The sequence below is a fragment of the Fringilla coelebs genome, assembly GCF_963513975.1.
Source record: "Fringilla coelebs genome assembly, chromosome: 2".
NCBI classification, from domain to species: domain Eukaryota; kingdom Metazoa; phylum Chordata; class Aves; order Passeriformes; family Fringillidae; genus Fringilla; species Fringilla coelebs.
In genome coordinates this window covers 106,213,490-106,232,787 of record NC_140029.1, presented here as the reverse complement: position 1 = coordinate 106,232,787, position 19,298 = coordinate 106,213,490, and the positions used below count along the sequence as shown (strand labels likewise).

At 44.1% G+C, this 19,298-nt stretch overlaps 1 protein-coding gene across 2 annotated transcripts in view; it reads right to left on the bottom strand.

The window, feature by feature from the left end:
• Positions 1–17,883, bottom strand: part of NRIP1 (nuclear receptor interacting protein 1) — a 136,104-nt gene extending 118,221 nt beyond the window's left edge. Inside the window, exons 1-2 of one of the 2 annotated variants that reach the window (XM_084226233.1) lie at positions 13,940–14,050; positions 13,387–13,474 (exon numbers count right to left, since the gene is read on the bottom strand). The gene's annotated coding sequence lies outside the window, so the exon portion shown is untranslated. Of the gene's footprint in view, positions 1–13,386; positions 13,475–13,939; positions 14,051–17,775 lie in introns of those variants that run through there. The other variant, XM_084226234.1, reaches the window with a different exon arrangement.
• Positions 17,884–19,298: the final 1,415 nt, after the last annotated feature.

Below are 19,298 nucleotides of genomic sequence, written 5' to 3'. Positions count from 1 at the left end.
AGCAATAGAGATCTAAAAGCTCTTGTACTGTAATGTTTGATGGTTGCTACATGAAATAAAATAAATAAAAATATGCTTCTGAATTACCCTGAACCATCTGTGAAACAGTAAAATGGAAGGGAAAAAGCCCAAGTCAAACCAACATCAGAATTGCCAGGGCAAAGGAGATATGAATTTAATTCTCTGCATTCAAATTCATAACCATGTTTTTCTTCCCCAGAGATATTTTTCATGTGCAGCGCCTTCACAACATTTCCTTTGGAAAAAGAAAACCTCGCATTTAAACTCACTTGAATTTGTCACTGTCTACACTGGGACACGGCTAATTCAGTAAATCTGTTCCAGAGGCTATCATTGGTAATCCACAGAGAAGAAAACACTGATTTTCATCTTGAACCAAAACCTGACATGACCTTTTGTCCCTTCTATTGGAAGAAACCCCACCACAACACTCCCCAAACCCCAAATCAAACTGCAGACTCCCACACAGAGAGAAAGCAGAGCTGAACTAGATTCTTCATTCTGGACTACCAAAAAAACCCTCTTCTCTTCCTAGTATTAAGGTGAAATTTTCCTTGAAAAACAAAGCAGAAAGGAGTGTTCTTACTAGGTATTATCACTTGTTTGCACTTTATTTCAAGAACTGCTGTTTTCAGACAACCAAGTTGTTTTTTCTTTCTTTCCTTACATTCACAAGACAATATTAGATGTTGATTAAAATCAGTTCAATCAACTGGAAAAGGTCCATCAATATCAGCATCACAAAAAAAAAAAAAAATGCCCTGAGACCCTGTTCTGCAGTGCTGGAGAAGAAAGAGGCACCTTTAAAATCCAAACAAAAAAAAAAAGTGCAAAAAGAGGTATTCATGAAATGTTATTGTCCAAGATAGAATAGGAGAGGCTGAGGAGAACAAACAATATAAATAGAGAACACATTTTTCCTTGCCTGCTTCACAATAGCTAAGATTCTTTTAAAAAAGAATAGGTAGAAAGATGCATGCCTGATAGTGAAGAAAAGACTGTTTGTACCCAGCATGCTGGATAAATTGTTCTAGAACAGTTCAGCCATGTCAAGAAATGACCCTTTCATGCTGCCAAGGTCAATTAGACCCATAGCCTGTGTTAGTCAAAAAGTCATCACCACTCATATTTTAAATAAAGCACCTGTTTTCTCCTAGAACTTCACAAACTCAGCAGAGACCAGTCAGGTAGGAGATTTTAAGTGTGATATGCTATGTTTGGCACGTGTTTTATTGATGGATCAAGAGCTGCAGGCAATATTTGGCCCACTCCTAAGACTATCACAAAGTCTGTATGTTGCTGCTGCTGCAGTTACAGGTAGAAGCAGGAGGGTGACAGATATACCAACAAAAGGGGAGGCCTGACCCCTAAATTCCTAATTCTTGGTTAAAATTTCACTTCACTCCTGGTGTTCAGGATAACATTTGTTTTAATCTTAACCTGATCTCTGGAAGACCCCCTAAACACAGCAAGGAAAAATTAATATAAGCCTATTCCCATGGAAATTCATTCTACAGGTGCATCCTAAGAAGTAGTTTACTTGAACAGGAAAAACAACAACAATGCATTAAGATGTAAATTAAATGCATGATTGTAGTTAGTCTTCCACTCAAGCAATTCCCATTGTTATTTTGACTTACTTATCAACAGAGAAATGCTGGAAAGCAGAAACCTTTTAACATCTGCTAATCAATTATATTATTTCTCTAATTCCATAGTTTTGTTTAAAAATATTGATTTCAGCGAAAATTTATAGCTAAAATTACCTGATGCTTGCACTGAAATGGGGATGGAGCTCATTTTGGCAAAAATGAAATTATTTTGTGGTCCTCACGTTTTTGCATAAAGAGTTAATAAATAAATTAATAAATAGGAATAGTTGAAACATCCAGTGGGAGTTACTTCACAGATTCTCCTTCTTTCCAAATTTATAAGCTGCTCTTTTGTGACAGTTGCCTTGCAGAGCACATAGAGAAGGCTCAGCTGGAATGCCTCTCACACAACGTGAAAGAAATCATATTCAGCCATACCACGATCCCCAATGTTATTTCACAACAGCTCTGGCAAGGAGCCCCAATTCCTACAGAGTTGTTGCCTGCAGACAGTGAGGATTCTGTTCCTGAGATTGCCTTGTTTTTCCAAGGGAGACCTAGGTGCAATTATGCCCACACTTGCACTGCACACACTAACCCGGCAGGATCCCTGTCCAGAGCAGAGGAAAGCTCAGGGCAGGCAGTGGAATTACACCATTTTGAACAAGCTGTAGCTTTGTCCCATGATGTCTAGTCAGCAGACATGCACCATTGCTAATTGGCTGTCTGGTCTCATCTGTCCACAGCCGAAAGATGAAAGTGTAAAACAAACTCCTCTAGAGTTGAAGGACAGAAGACACTCAAGTTCAATTCATTTTCATGTGTTTTTTTCCCCCCAGTGTTTTCAGAACCTGAATATTGTGTGGATTTCTCCTGAACTCTTTTTAGAAACTTTCTGTAGAAGCTTCCTCCCCCAGTGAGCTCACTGAAAAACTCTACCCACTCATAAAGAAAAGAAAAATTAGTAAGAAAATAAAGCCCCTGGAAATCACAGATGTTTTGTGTTCCACAGCCTGCCAGCAGTAAATGACATTACAATGGCTTAGGTGAGAGGGCAACAGCATATCCAGTACTCAACAGAGAAACAGAGAGTGGAGAGGGAAGGGAAAGAGCTTTTTCTTCAGTGAGCAAAAATGACAGAAATCAAAGCAAAACTAAATCAAAATGTGCTGGCAACCTGCAACATTTGCCAAAATTGAAGAACCCAGGTACTCCTGTGCTGAAGCCAGGCCTTCTGATTGTCGAGATTTTCTATTAACTGCACCTGCCCATGATTAGCCATTGAGAAAAATTTGTATTCATAGTGGAACTAAAGTGATTGTACTGTGCACTTACTGTCCTGCCTCAAGAGTGCTCTGGTAGAGATGAAGGCTTGAACAAGCAGTGCTGAGACTCACTCTACCTTTCCCAGCACTCACTCTACCTTTCCCAGCACAGGCTGGAAGCACCTTCCTGTGCTGCTGGAGCGCAAGGATGCGGAGGGTGCCGAACATCCCGCACTTGTGTTCCTCTCCTGCATGCACACAGCTCCTGTTTACTTTGAATGATGACTTGTGGCTTAAAGCTTGAGAGCCAGCCCAGGCCTCTTTCTGCTCCCAAGGCAGCACACCCAGTTCTCTGCACCACTGAGTGCAGCAGCCAGCACAGGTGGGGTCCCATTTCAGCTGCCCTGTCAGTGCTACCCTGCCCACCTCCTCTCCTCCCAACATCCCTGGTCACACAGCTGTGAGCAACCCACACAGAGCAGACACCAAGGCAGGAAAAGCAGAAGAGGTCTTTCTTAGCCTGTGAATATCTGGAGGAGCTGATATATATGGATGTGTCCAGCTGCCTGTACTGACAGGGGAGTGATGGAGGAGATGGAGCCATACTCTCCCATCAGTGTCTGGCAGGATGGGACACTACAGCTGAAAGCTGAAACAAGAGCTTTATACATCCAGTCTTCATATCAGACTGGATGTAAAGAGCAATGTGTTGTCCATGAGGGCAGGCAGGCAGGGGAAGAAATCACCAGGCAGGCTGTGTAGCTGGAGGCTTTCAAGGGCTGCCTGCACAAATGCTTGAGTAGCATGGTGACCCATCTTTGAGCTGGAGCTTGGCTGACAGACCTCTTGCTATCCATCCCAACCTAAATGCCTGTATGGCCCTTTTGAAAGAAGGAAATCCAAGGGTTTACATAAAGTCCTGCCTTCTCTCTGGTGCATCAGAGATGTGATTTCAGGACAAATAAGGTATTTTCTTCTTCAAAGTACTCCCACTCCTGCCTGCTTTGTAAAGGTGGAGGTGTGGGCTCCCCAGACCTCTGTGTGAGAGCAGATGAGGAGATTTTGGAAGACCAGGTCATGCCATTTTGGAACATAGGCAAGCTCTGGCTCTGTCACATGCACTGGTTGTAGCTCAATGCAAGATCTTCTTGGCATTGCCAGGCAGTCTTGCCATTTGTTGCTGACAAAACAGAACCTAGACCAGTTGCAGGCAAAAGCCTTACAGCCTTACTTGCTTAATGGCAAGATTCTCAGCAAATGCTTACCTCACAACACAGTGAAAATGCATTTTTAAGGCACCTCTGATATACAATGTTTAAAAATGGCCTCCACATGAAAAGTACTTGCAGATGCCTACACACCATGTCAATTAAAATGTAAACAGACATAAAACTATTGAAGCAGAAAATGCAATGTATTTTTTTACAGCTCATAACTTAAGATCAAAAAACTGAGAGTGACTGTCAGGCTCACAGCATTCACTGGTTTGAATTCAAGTAACTGTTAACAAGGTTAGTTGTCTCAATTCCACAAGTCTCCTGCTATTTCTCACCTACCTTTTGGATCCCACCACTGCACTTTATCTCCTTGCCATGATTCTCCCCAGAACCACAGGATGGTTTGGGTTGGAAGGGGACCTTGAAGATCATCTAATTTCAAACCCTCTGTTGTGAACAGCAATGCCTTCCAATAGACTAGGTTGCTCATCCTGGGGAATAATCCTGTGCAGGGCTCAGACTTGATGATCCTGATGGGTCCCTTCCAACTCAGCATATTCTGTGGTTCTATGAAGGCAATGTACTCCAAAAGGGTGAGGAGGAAGCTATCCCTTACTGTTGTCTCCTTATCACAAAAGTTTCCTACCTTCTTGGCATTTCTTGTGGGCAGCTCCTCACAGCACCGACTCTTCTTCACAAAGCAGCCAACTGACTCCAGTTCCCTTCCCACCCACCCACCCCACTCTTTTATAGCACTCTTCTCATTGCTTACAGCTGTGGCCTGTTAAAGTCAGGGCTGTTCCTAATCTTTGATAATTGACCCAGCTGCAACTCCTTAGGGGGAAGATTACTTTCTACACTATCTGTATTTTCCTATATTCTATCCCCCTACAGTTTACAAGCACATAACATGACCACCAGGTATGTTTAGGGGAGGTTTTAGTCATGTTTCAAAGCCCAGAGCAAGCTCCACAGAGCACCCACCTGTTCAGGACCCTACAGGGGGTGAGCTGCCCACCAGCACACACCCAGGGGTGCTCAAAGCCCCTTCCCTGGCCTGAGAGAGGTGCTGCCTGTCTGGTACCCCCACGCTGGCTGGGGGGCTCTGTGCCAGCTCCATAAAACTCCATCACACAAACCCCAAGCATGCACCTGGGGATCCCACAGAGCAGCACAGCCATGCCACAAAGCTGGGTATAACATGTAAGGGAGCCTAATGCCTTTGATGCTCAGAAAATTACCACTCATTATGCTAAGTAATGCCTTATATCAGCATGTAAATAACTTTTCTTTGTAAGCAATCACCAAAGCATTCTCAACAGAAAATTAATATATCTGATTTGTTTATGTATTCACCTAATTTAGGGCAGAAAGATTTTTAAACTGAAACTAGATATGGAAGTGTGTTGCCAAATTTTTTTCTGAGCCATGTGTACAGATCCATTTATATTTATACAGACACACAGTTCTATCTCTGTATAGGCTGAATCAGATAAGATGTTAAATATATAATATCATACTAGATGTTAAATATACAATATTATACAATATTAAGTATAATAATATACAGACACACAGTTCTATCTCTGTGATAGGCTGAATCAGATAAGATGTTAAATATACAATCCTGTGCTGTATATTACAAGCGATTTCACACATCTTCCCATTTCTGACAGCCATAGTTTTGGTTGGAAATTAAAAGTTTTGGCGTTTCTTTTGTCCTTTTGTCTTTTTCCTTATCAGCAGTGCCTCCAAGGCATGCTAAAGTATTCTGAAAGTGACCTTCATTTTACTCATATCATCCTGACACAAGTGATTTAGCCTCCATACTTGTAGGAGTAAATAGAAGAAACACCCACTGACTGACAAATATTTCATCAGAATTCAGCCACGTGTTTGTTCCTGGCCATGGGGGGGAGGGTGTGTGAGATGATGACCTCATTTAGTGAGGCACCATCATTTAAGTTCACCACCAGGATATGGATGCTACCACCACCTTTTGCACTCTCAGCCTGTATCTTCTTTTCTTCCTTTTAAGGGTTGCTCTGCTTTGCGGCCCATTCCACATGCAGCTGCCATGCACTGATGCTGCTGTGATTTCCCGGATGGACACAGATCTTTTCATCAAACCTGAATCAGACAAGAATTTTCCCATTTTCAAACCTACCCCCAGATCAAGCAGGCAAGCAAATTTTGAATGCTTAAACACATAGAGGCTAGACAAATAATGTAGGGAAGAGCACAGCCATGCATCTGGGGCTTGTTTTTTCCAGGACAGTAGTGGCACCACTGCTCACAGTTGCCAAAATCTCTGGGCCATTAAATCCACTGGGGAAATCTGTGCACTCACAGCTACTCTCATATAAAAGTCCTTTGTTGGACTGGGGTCTGGAGGGCAGTTGGAACTGCTTTCAATACATTAATTACTTGTGACTTGCAATTGTGAGGTAGTGGTGGTAGCTTAATAGATACAGTACAAATGTGAAAAGCAACAGAGATGGGAAAAAAATGATGGAGATAAGGGCTTCAGTTATTGACTGGGGAAATACACTTAAGAAAAGGAAACAAAGATCTGGCATGTAGCAACAAACTGAGTCAAACAGGCTCTTGAAGACACAGGACAACTTTTTCTGAAAGAATTTAATACTCGAAGCATCAGAGAATATGTTCTGGGTTTTACAAAACAGATGTCACAGGATTATCGAGAAAGGTGATTTCAGCAGCACCACATCACCCAGACCCAGGCTACAAAACCATGTGAAAAAGGGAAAGACTGTTGTGGCAGACACAGTAAAGGCCATGAGGTTACAGACACAGAAGGAAGAACACATGCACTGGAGATGCTTTATGAGCGCTTCTGGTACAGTCTCAAAAAAATTGAGTAAATATGAAAAATAATGAAAAAACCACCTCAGAGACACCACATTCAAGAGAAGCTTAAGACAACACTCAAACAGCAACCAAATGAAAACTCAGCTTTGACTGCAGATGACACCACAAAGAATTTGTCTGCGTGAGGTGAGGGTACACGCACATCCTCAGTCCTGGGCTGCTATAGCACCCAGCTGCATAGCGCCAAAATTTTGAAAGATTTTTGATTTTTGAAAGAACTTCACCATGCCCACAGGAGAATGGGCAATAGCTAGTTCTTCCATTTGGCTTGGTGATTTACTGTGCTGCTCACAGCTGCCCATGATGCTGTGTCCCATCTCCAGCATTACCTCCTCTCTGCTGAGTCCACAGCAGACAAGAACTAACCCAACTGGAAGTGCCTGTTCCCTCCTGGCTCAGCAAGAGTGCCCCAGATGACTCCCTGGACACGGAGTCAAAGCAGAAAGCTTAGAGAATTGACCCACTGCTTGTTTAAAGACTGTCTCCTCTTTGCTAAAAGGATCTCCCATCTTCTGCCGAAAGCTTTGATAGAGGCTGCAGGGTTCATGTCTCTCTCAAAAATACCTCGTCATGCAGCACCTTTCTGTCACATACAACGGAAAAGAAAAATCATGTAGGCTCATGAGAACCTCTCTTTCTGACTCACATTTACCCACTGCCAGGCCTCTGCATGCTGTTGTGGATCTTGACAAGCTATTCTCATTTTCACTTCAGATCTATGTTTTGACTCAACACCAGCAGAAAAATAGGTCAGAGAAAAATGACCTGGATACTCAACCACTTAAAGGAGATCTCTCACTGAATTTTAGGGGAGAAAAAAAATAGATACTGGCCATTTAAAATAAAATAAAAATTAAAGAAATCCTCCAAACAGCAGGAGCTATCGGGGGCCCATTACAACAAAATTGATACAAGAAGAATCAGATTACATGGATTTACATTTAGTTTAGCACACTTTGAATGCAGATCTACCAACAAGGGAAACATTTTCATTGCAAAATGCAATGGCAGTTTTTCATCCAACAATATTACATGTGGGTTTTTAGCAAGGAAAAAAGACCACCCTGCAAAAAACATTTTGAGAGGTTGTACCTACCAGAGCCATCTCATCCAGTATGGTGAGAACAGGATGCAAGGCCTGGCCACACAGATACAGCAGTTTGGAACATGAGTCAACTTCATGAACTCAAATGAGATTGCACAAGGGCTTAAAGTATTTGACAGACATGAGGTTAAATCAGTTGATCCCTACAAAACCCAAATTCTTTGGTTGCAAAGCCTCTTGTTACTATTTAGACATATTTAGAAAGAAACAAGAAGTCCTAGCAACAAACCCATCAGGTATATAGGTGCCATGTCAGAGAGCATAAGGATGTACTTCAATCCTGCAGCAAGGACCAGCATATCAGAAAGCAAGGAAGTGGAAGTGACTTCCCAAATCAGGGCACAGAGTGTGCAGGCAGAGGCACTTGGTGTTCCAACACACAGCTGCTCTGGGAACGCCTCTGTGCTTGTGTGTGCTCTCCCCATCCACACAGACAGGTCTCCTGCAGCAACAGGAACTGGCAGGAGAAGGAATCAAGTTGGAGTTTGGGGACTGTTTGTTTGTTTTAAAAACTCAAACCTAGTCTTGGCTTTGTGTACTTGAACCAGAATCCAATTTCTATTAATCCAGTTAGGGATCAAAACCAGAGCCTGTAACTAATCTGTGTAATTTAACTTGTAGCTTTAGTTTTGAATATTCTATTCCTCCAACAAATACTTGTTTGCAGAAATTGTTTAGCAAATCCTTCTATGTAGCCCATAAATCAAACTGCAGTGGAAGCAAGACTAATAAAGGGCTAATAGGCAACAAATTAGTCACTGAGCTCTATCCAGTGCCCTCTCCCCAACACAACAAAGTACTGCATATGAATAATGGTGACACTTCTTTCTGTTCTCCTTGTTTTGTCTTCTTTTCAGGGAGAGGTTTGGTTGATATGCCATCATCTCACTAGTTAAAAAATATTTAATTGCATTATATTTATACTTTATGCATACATGTCTCTTAAATATAAGAACATACAAACACACAGTCTGTATTTTCACCTCCATTTTGAAGACATCATATAAGAATTCTTATTTTTCAAGCACTTGAATGGTTTCTTTTCCTTTCTCTGACATCTGACACATTCCTGAAAGGTTTATGCTCGTAAAGGGCCAATACAACTGCAAAAGCTATAATTTCAAATATTTTGACATATATGTAGCACTCAAATCCAGCTCAATTGGATCCGAAAATTTCATATCGACTCCTTTAGGAATTACTTTAAAAAATTAGATTTATATGTGAAAGAGCAGAATAAATTATATTTAAGAGCTCATCTAACACATTAAAAAAATAATAGCTAACTTTATTGAAAAATCATATTTACAGCCGGTGTAATAGATTAAAAATTCCAACCACCCTTATTAATGCTTTTAATCCTTCTACCCAATTTTTCCTCTTTCTTCCATATTCCTTCCCCTTGCTTTACTTTTTGCATCTGTGCTTCTTTTCCCTCTTGCTGAACTAATCCTGCATACATCCATACATTAAAATTGCCCTTCTTAAAAGCCTTCTCTTCTTGCTTCCCCCTATCTTTTGAACTACTTTCAGCCTTTTTTTCCTTGCCCTGTCTTCTGTGGTCTCTCCCAGGTTAGGGACCAGCCTGCACGGGACGGTCTTGCCCAGGATGGAGTTCTCTCTCTCGCAGCCCTGTGGCACCACGGGGCAGGGGGTTCCTGCAGGGTGCCCTGGCCATGCTGCTGCCAGCCTTCCAGGCTGGCTTTGGGAGAGGAGCACCAGCTGCACACAATGGTTTCCTTCTGCACATGGGCAGGGAAGGAGCCCCGCTGCTCAGTCCAAGCAAGAGGAATATTGTGAGGGATGATGCTGTGGACTACCCCAGCCCTGCAGACACAAGAGTTGAGTCTCAGGTTCCAATTCAAGATTTATTCTTTCAGTCCTTGCCTTGCTTTAGCTCTGGTTCAATTTTCTCTCCACAGACCCGTTCTGCACTTCATGTATTGTCTCACAAAAAGGCCCAAGTTTTAGCAGCAGCTTTAAGCTGCAAGCCCTCTGTTATTTCATGACCTGCAGGAACACAGGGAGCATCCTTCCCTAGCCTCTTGGAGAGGAACTTGTCTGCCCCATAGTCTGGCACACATTTCACACATGAGGAGGATTTCAGAACCTCCTGGTGGTTGTGCCCACCTCAGCTCTGAGACCACAAACACCACCAGCTCTACGACACCGCCTCTGCTTTGAAGGGACACGGAGACGCCAAGAGTGGCACCTCCCTACTGAGCTGAATCCTTGCAGAGATGTGCCAGTTCTGCAAAATGGTGCCTGGAACTGGGCTGAGGAGGCAAATCCCTCAGCTTCAAGCTGGCCAGAATCCAGTATGCTGTTCCTTGTCTCCAGCCCTCCCAGTAAAAGCTCTCGTGCACTCGCAGGCACGGCGGTGTTCGCCACATCGGCTCGGTAGGCGAGAGCCTCCAGTGACACATAGGCAGAAGCTGGAGAGCACTCAGCCAGAGGACTGTCCTCCTGCTCAGCCTCGATGGAAGCCCTGCTAGTTTGCCTATTTATGGCATGTCCCAGTCACCCATCACCATGGCAGCTAAGCACAGGGGAAAACGCTGCAGGCTGGAGCAGATCAGACAGCAGCACCTGTAAGACATAACCACAAGACTCCATGTCACATCCTCCCCTGGCTGCTGCCATGACCCAGTTAGGATTTCTACCTGAAAGCTGTGCACTACAGAAAAGTTCTATTAACATACCCAAACTATGCTCTTCAAAGGTCTTACACTAGCAATACGGGAAGCCAGAACAAAAAAGCAGGCCAGAAAAAGGCAAAGCAATATTCAAACTAAAACAGAAAACAAATCTCATTGAAATTAACATCACAAAATACACTGCAGTGAGCCAAGCTAAGAAGAATGCGTTCAGCTTGCACCGTGCCTCAAGCAACTTCAAAGGAGAAAAAAACAACACATTTAAAGTATATGCAGAAGCACCTCAGGTTTGTCATCAGCACAGAAAACTGAGGAGTGTGAATGTGGTCCAGAATCAAAACCACAGGTCAGAAGACAGGTGCACTCTGGTGAGTGTAAATTTGGTCCAAAATCAAAACCACAGGTCAGAAGGCAGGTGCTCTCATGAAGGAGACAAATACCCTGAGAGTTTTCAGCCTCCTTCCAGCTTATTCACTTACTTTACATTTCTTCCTCCTTTTATATGCATTGACATTACATCAACAAAAATTAAACATGTTACTAATACTTAATATTTCCTTTGGCCTTTTCCAATGGGGAACACATGGTCTGACATCCAGACACTAGTGAATACAGAAATGTAGTGACCCATTTCTGTAAGAATCAGCCCCTATGGCCAAAGAGGGAAACACCCCCATATGTGAACAAACAAGTCAGAAGTGTCTTCTTGAAGATTTCCTGAAAATGACCAAAGTCTAAAATTAAAATGAGACTTTCCCTTTTTTTGGTGGGACTGACCTTTTCCCCATGCAGCAGATAAAGGGACTGATCTTTGTTCATCACACATTCTTGTAAAATTTGGGAAAGACACGGAATATGAAACCTGAGGTGCCAAAGGTTCAGAGTGGTTTCTACAGTCTGTGACACTCCAGTTTCCTGAGCAAATCTGTCAGACTGGCACTCCCTGCCCAAAGCAGCTACAGGTCTTCTGACACAAGCAAAAGATATCCTAACCCCGATCAACCCCTCTTTCTGCCTCTCTTACTAGGAAAAGGGATTAACTGGTGGGATAATCAGACATTGTTTACTCCCCTGAAGCTATGCAGAAAAGATTAAGGCCAAACCCCCGTGGCAGGGGGGGGTGGAACTAGATGAACTTCAAGGTCCCATTCCGTGATTCTGTGAAGGCTTTAGCAAGTGGGAACCTAAAGTTAGTAAGCCCATACTGAGGCACTTCAATGATCTGATTTTCTTTTTTCTTTTTTTAAACCATTGATCCCCATGTAACTCTGTGAATGAATACCCTCTGATAATCCAACATTTATATGTCTTGAGCCAAGATTAAAAGTGTTATTTGAGTAAGAAAATTATCCTCTGGAAAAATTAGGTTTGGAAACAGTTAAGAATAGACAATAGCACTCCTGTAATACCAACTGAGTCAAAACTCCAAGCAAAGCAAAGGAGCAAGGAGAAGGAACAGTGAAATATTAAATGCAGTTGCTTCTTCTATTTGCAGATTAATAATTCAAGACCTATATTTATTTATTCATACTAATTGACCAAAGAAGTTATGCTGTGGAATAGCTGAAGAGAAACTAATTGCTGTCTCATTTTATTTTAATAGTATATTAAAACGCAGGCTAGACTGGAGACCTCTTCTCGACTTGTGCTGATGTTATCTGCCCTGAGACACTGGCAACTGGCCAGGGACTTGCCTACACTGATATTTAGGGCTAACCTTAGGAGTCAGATTAGGTGATTGTGCCTTTGGCTATAATGGACCACAAATGTGAAGCTCATTTCTTTTTGAGATCAATCTTTCCTCCTTTCCTTATTTTTTTTTTCCACTTAAGTTGTGTTATCATTTGTTCAGCCTGTGCAAAGGGCCCTTAAAGTAGATGTAAATGAATTTTGCAAAACCCACACAGGACCCCTTAATACCACTGGAATAATTGGGGTTTAACTGCAGTGAATCCTGCAGCACACTAAATACAGGCCTTTTTTCCCAAGCCTTTCTAGAGGCTCATGACTAACACTCCCACAAGAAAAATGAGACAAAAGAAGTGCAACACCCATTCTGCCACAGAGCCCTCTGCCAGTTCCTGATCCTTCAGTGTTTTCCCCATGCAATTTCCATGCTCTCCTGGTTATCAACTATATTGATGGCACTCACCTTGGTGTGGAGAGGCATTTTCCTTCTCCCTCCTTGCCCTCCAGTCTGGCACCCCCCTACCCACCCCTTCCCATCTCCTGCATGTTCCCAGCCCATTTCCTTGGCAGGAAGGCTGCTACCATGGCTCATGGTGGAGACTTCGTGCAAGCAGCTCTTCTGCTCAGCTGCCCTCCCCAGGAGCATCACCCACAGCATGAAGGGGAGCAGCATGGCAGGCAGAAGGACAGAGCCATGGGGCCAGGCACAGGAGCCACCAAGCCACACCAAAAACCTGAGTGTGTGCCAGTGTCTCATCTCAGGGTGTTTGTGTTTGTGCTGTTGTGTTGTGTGCACAGCACATAACCCCCCCTTACCAGGACAGCACCATCAGCAGCACAGGGTGGGACAGGAAAGTCCCCCTGCATTCAGAGCCCAGAATTTCGGCTGGTTCACCCCACACAGCCAAACAACAAACCACAGAAGTGGAGCCCTGGCAATTTACATACCCTTTGCATAGATACAAATGAGCTCAGAAGGTGAAAGGCAACAGAGGAGCAGGTCCTTTGAGTGCAGATGCTTTCATCTTGGAGTTTGCTAAGGACAGATGTAAAGGCAGCTTACAATCCCAGTTGTGCACATTCCTCCTTTGAAGCTCTGCCCCTCTCCCAGCCCAAACTTTGCCATCTAGCACCCTCATTACCTTGTAAGGTCTGCTCCTCCCTTCAGCATTTCGTCCCTCTGCAGAGCAGCAAGCTGTTTCCCTCCCTTCCCAGGAATCTTAATTAACACATTTTTTTCCCTCTGTGTCTGTTTCCCCCGCACACTCCTTCAGACATACCAATAGCTTCACTCAGGTTTGTTTCAATGCTTTCAAAGTTATCTTTGACTGCATTTTTGTTTTGCATAGGTCACGAGCTGACCTTCACACAAAACATAGCGTGCATCAGAATTTGAGGGCTTGTTTTGTCTGCACAGGGTAACATGCAGAGCTACACCTGTATTGCTAATTTGGACAGAGATAGCACTGGCTCTTTTAAATGATGATGATTCTATACTTACAATAATCTAGCAACAGCTTTCATTCCTCAGTTCATAGTCACATGGTGCCAAATCTTCCTATCATCTTTCTAGACTTAATACTTTGTTGACTGATCCCAAAAGACTTTCCTGATTCTTCATAATTTGATTTCCTCTTGGCCAGCTGATTCACATCAATTCAAAAGATCACTCCACTAGCAGTGTATATAATAATTTAAAGATGGAAAAACCTCTTCCTGTTTGAGGTCCAGATGGGACCTGAGGGAGGAAGGATGGATGGATGGATGGATGGATGGATGGATGGATGGATGGATGGATGGATGGACGGACGGACGGACACAGACTGAGCATGTTCCATGGCTCTGAATTTGAGCTTGCCAGCTCAGCAAGCAGGCAGAACAAGTGCAGGACAGCTTGTACAGTCACATAAACTTGATTTCACACATATCTTATCTCCCTTTTGTTTTTAACGCATGTCTCGTTGCTTTTCTCCTTTGACCTCCAGGAGCCTTAGCAGCCTTCCTGGGGAATTGCTCTAGTGGGAGCAGAGAGTTGCCACCTCTGCCTCTGGAGCCCTGTGTTATCTCCCTTCTGATACCAGCAATGGGGTGAAGAATCTGGAAATTCATCCAGGAGGCAAATAAATAACCTAAAATCCCTCTGACTTACAAACTCTGCTCAAAACCATGACAACAGCTCTCCCCCAGGACCCAAAATGAACACTGAGTGGGGCCAAGCAGGGGCTGGGGAGCAGCTCTGTGCCCTCCCCTGGGTGGTGCCCAGCTGACAAATGTGGACCTTGACTCCCAAGTCCCTGTAAAATCAGCCAGCAAAAACAAGTTATTAGTGGTGTATTCGGTCACAGAAAGCAGATTACAAATTACCCACATGCAGCACTTGGAAACAAGATTATTTGTGACATAACAGATTGTCACCGTTGTAATCCAGAGCCTGTAAACACTTGTTAGTCGTCCACAGGCAAATGCAAATCTGTGCCAGTGTAGCTGTTTTTAGGTAGAGGTGATCTCAAAATACCAGATGCTAACATCTGAACCCTTTTCTGTGCCACTAATACTGTTCCCTGAATGCTTTCCCTGCTGACCTTAACCCAAATGTTGCCTGCACCTTCAATGGCCCTAAGGCTGCATCTTTGGGGAATTCTTTTCTAAATCAAAATTAGGCACTATATTAGTAAGTGGAATTTTAGAGGGGAAAAAATATTTCTGAAATCATATTAAGTAGACTTGATTAACCTGTCCTTAGTTCCAAGAACCTGTTGACTACATTGTTAAATGATTAAAAAAATTAGTAATTAAAGTCAGAAATCAACATTTTATCACTGGCACATAAGGAATCTTCAAACAGTTGCTCAACCACCTCATTCCCAAATGAATGCATTTCAAGGGCTGACTGATTGCAGGGTGGCATCCCAGGCTTGTGACAAATTGCAGAATCACACATCAACAGCAAACCCCTGCAGAGCACCCAACTTTCCAAGGCATCCTGTAAAGCTGAACGTGAAGCCAGGATGGATGCACGGACACTGTGCCATGGGGATCTGAGCAACAGTTTCACTGCAAGGGTTTCGCTCTGCCAGCTGAGCAAACACAGACATTTTCCATTAGAGAAGACTTGCCAGAGCCAAGGCAAAGAGGGGATCTGCAAGGCAACACACAACACAGCCATGGAGGGGATAATGGCATCTGTTCAGTAAAACAGATATTACTAGGTTATGAAAATGGTGAGGTGGGAATCAAAGGCTGCTAACCAAGGCTTTGGCACTCATTATGAAAATAGGACAGCCTCAAAACTGTTGAAGGCATTTTCCAGCAATCACTCACTCCATGCCCTCACCCACACATTGCCCAGCTATCTCTTGGGAGCAGAAGATTTCAGCAAGCTGATAAATGAAGAGCTGCTCCCTGCTCAACTCACAGAACCACACTTGGGTCCAGCACCCCGAGAACAGAGTTGCTTGTGTTTTCATTATTCAGGGTTTATGGAAAATTCTGCATGACACCAAAGAGGATGTAGGGACATGAGAATTATGTTTTTAATCCATGATTAAGTCACAGTGAAACATTCACATGGCATATGCATTTGCAGAAGTAATGGGCCATGAGAAAAGGTCTCCTGTACAAGTCCCTTAAAAGGCTAGATAAATTCCTTCTGTCTCAGAGATTCTGGCACTGAGTTATCCTCAAAAGTAGCGTGAGCAGAGTGGAGGGTCACAGGAGGTAACTCCAAGAGTACATACGTGTTCTGCTGGAGCAACTGCTGGCTTGAGAGACAAGGCACTGCACCTGTGCTCTTACAAGGAATTTCTCATTTACTTGCTTGACACTAGTTTTAGTACATTTGTAAACCATGAAGAAGCAGTAGTAACCCACTGTAGGGAGCAATAAAATACTTAAATTGCATGCCAGATTTTTGGATAATAATATGTCACTTTGGGTCTCATATCGCCCCCAGCTCAAGAAAAGTTCAAAACTTGTAAATGAGTGCTTCTCACTTTCAGAGCACACAACACAACTGATGCCACCTGAAAGCAGACCAGCAAGGAATAATTTTTACAGCTACCTAAAAGTTTTCCTCCTGAGCTCATTGTTTCTTGGCCTGGCCCCTGGTAGCAGATGCCAGGAGCCTCGTGGGGCCAGCCTGGTGTCCGAGGGGTGCCGTGACACTCACCCAGCCCTCTCTGCAGGGGCAGCTGGGTGGCTCTTTCTGCAGCTGAGCCAGGGCAGGACCTTTCTGCTGCTGCCCAAGGATTTCCCTCCGCTGGGAGGTTTCTCCCAGGGCCTGGCTGGCTGGCAGCATCAGGAAACAGTCCCAGCGTGCTGTGAAACTAGGGCCGTAATATGTTAATGCGAAGATTTTTTCCAAGTAATCTTTACCATCTGTTGTCTCACACTGATGTTAGTATTAATAATTTATAGACCTTCTCCTAAGGCTGAGGAGGAAGCAGAATGCTAAGCTCTAAGACAGAGACAGTATCCATTTTTATTTTTTTTTAATGAGATTGATGTTGCTTCATACGATTGCCTTGCCCAGGGAATATATGGTGCTCTTCGGCTTTCTGCTGCTGCTGCTTTTGTAAGCCTTTTACTGAAAATAGCAGTGGCAAGATATTTATTTTAGTCCATTCCTCTGTTGCTTCTTTCCTTCTAAAATAAGGCATGCATCCTATCTGGTACATAAGCAAAGTGCACGTAAAGGTCAGAGGCAAAGCATAAGCTGACAATATAAGTCGCATTATAGGATGCAGCCACTGCCAGGCAAGAGCAGGCAGGGTTCCTTCTCGTGCTATCCGAGGCACTGTTAGGCTGAAGGAGCACAGTTGTGCTACCAGTTTAAGCCAGCAGAATCTCCTTGCTATATTTAACCTTGATTTCCTCAGAGACCAAATATGCAAATGACAAAATGCGATGCACAGCAAACGCTGCTTTCATAAGGGAGAGCTAAGTTGTAGTCCCAAACAATCAAATCAGCCTTTCCTACTCACAAGGCTTCACTTTAATCCCTTATTAACAGGATTAATAGCAGACTTACAGTTCATACCATCTTACTCCCCTTTTACACAAACCAATCTAGCTGCTTTCACAGAGGGACAGGTGGATTAACAGTCTTAGTCAAAAACTATGGTGATAATGCAGAAAATCAGCCCAAGGAAGGGATTCCAGGGTGAAAAGGGACAGCTGGAAGATTGCTATCACAGCCATGCAGTGACTTCACCCCGCAGACAGAAATGTGAAATGCGTGGGAGACCCTTCTGCTTCTAAATTGAAAAGCAAAACAAACCCCCTGAAAGATAAACAAGTACAGTAAAGGAATAAGTCTCTCTATTAATAAATGCTTACCAGAGGATAAACAAGTAAAGGGATAAAGAACCTGTGAAGCTCAGAAATGTGGAGGCACTCGCCGAAACATAACTCCACTAAGAAATGCAAAGCTCTGACAGACTGTTATACAATCTTTGACTTCTTTTAATAACACTTGAAGGTCAGATGCCACAGCTCTTCCTGGAAATCCTAAAAAGACTGGGTGGCTCCCCAAGTTAGAAAGGAACTGCCACATCGTATGTTGTGCAACACGGAGCTATTGACTGAGGTGTATTACATTACCTCCAGCAGCTGACTCAGCCCCAGTTGTTATAAAAGGCTTCGGTACCCGGGCGAGCAGCACGTAGCAGTCACACGCCCAGGGCCGCCCGGACCCCGGCCGGGCTGGGGCTGGGGCTGGGCAAGGTCGGGGGGTCAGCCTGATTCACCCCCCAGCGCAGGGCTCAGCTGGGTTACCCGAGTTCACAGCGAGCTACTGACGGGCAGCGGCTCTGCTTACTCATTACCGGATCAGCAGGGGACTGTCTGGGACGGAAAGGTTAACCCTTCCACCGCCCCGTGTAGCCAGGAAAAGGTCCTTAAAAAACAGCGCCGAGAAACCCAGGCTGGGGGAGCCCTCCAGGATGGGCGGCTGCTGGAGTAGCTGTGCTGCTTAGAAAGGGAGTGGTGGAGGTACGGGGAAAATAGAGGCTCTTCCCGAGGTGGGAATTCTAAAAAGGCTGGAGAAATGACACCTGCAGCCAGTTTCACACGAGCAATTAATCCCTCATTCCTGACTCCTCTGTTAAGGTAATCAGGGATAAGGTAGGGATGTATATTGTGGGGTAAAGCACATTTCTCACCATGACCCAACCCAGGTGTCAGTGCATTAAGATGCCTGTGCCCGTGTTTTCACTCTCAGTTTCACCAGTGTTCATTTGCAATCTTGTAAAGGCACTTTTTTCCTAACAATTCAGACCTTTACTGTCCAGACCCCAGCTGGAGCCTTGTGTCCAGCCCCCAGCATGAGCAGGACGAGGACCTGCAGGAGTGAGTCCTGAGGAGGCACAGAGCTGGTCAGAGGCTGGCACATCCCTCCTTTGGAGAGGCTGAGAGAGGTTGCCTTGTTCAGCCTGGAGAAGAGAAGGTGTCGAGGAGAGCTTGGAGCCCCTTCCAGTGCATAATGGGTGCTGATGCCCTGGCACAGCCTGCCCAAAGAAGCTGGGGATGCCCCATCATCCCTGGGAGTGTTCAGGGCCAGGCTGGATGGGGCTCTGAGCAACCTGGTCTAGGGTAAGGTGTCCCTGCCCATGGCAGGGAGGTTGCAATGAGATGATCTTTAAGGTCCCTTCAAACCCAAAGCCATTCTGTGATTCTATGTGAAAACATAGAAAACATTTTTAGGATAACTCCCAGTGCTTGTGGCTTCACCTTTTAGAGCCCATAATCAAGATTAAGCATAAAAAGACTCCAAAAGGTGGGGGGAGGAATTACTGTTGGTGCCTCACAGCCCTGTTAGGCAGTGCTATGATTTCCTGGTAATGGCATCCTAATTTATAGCT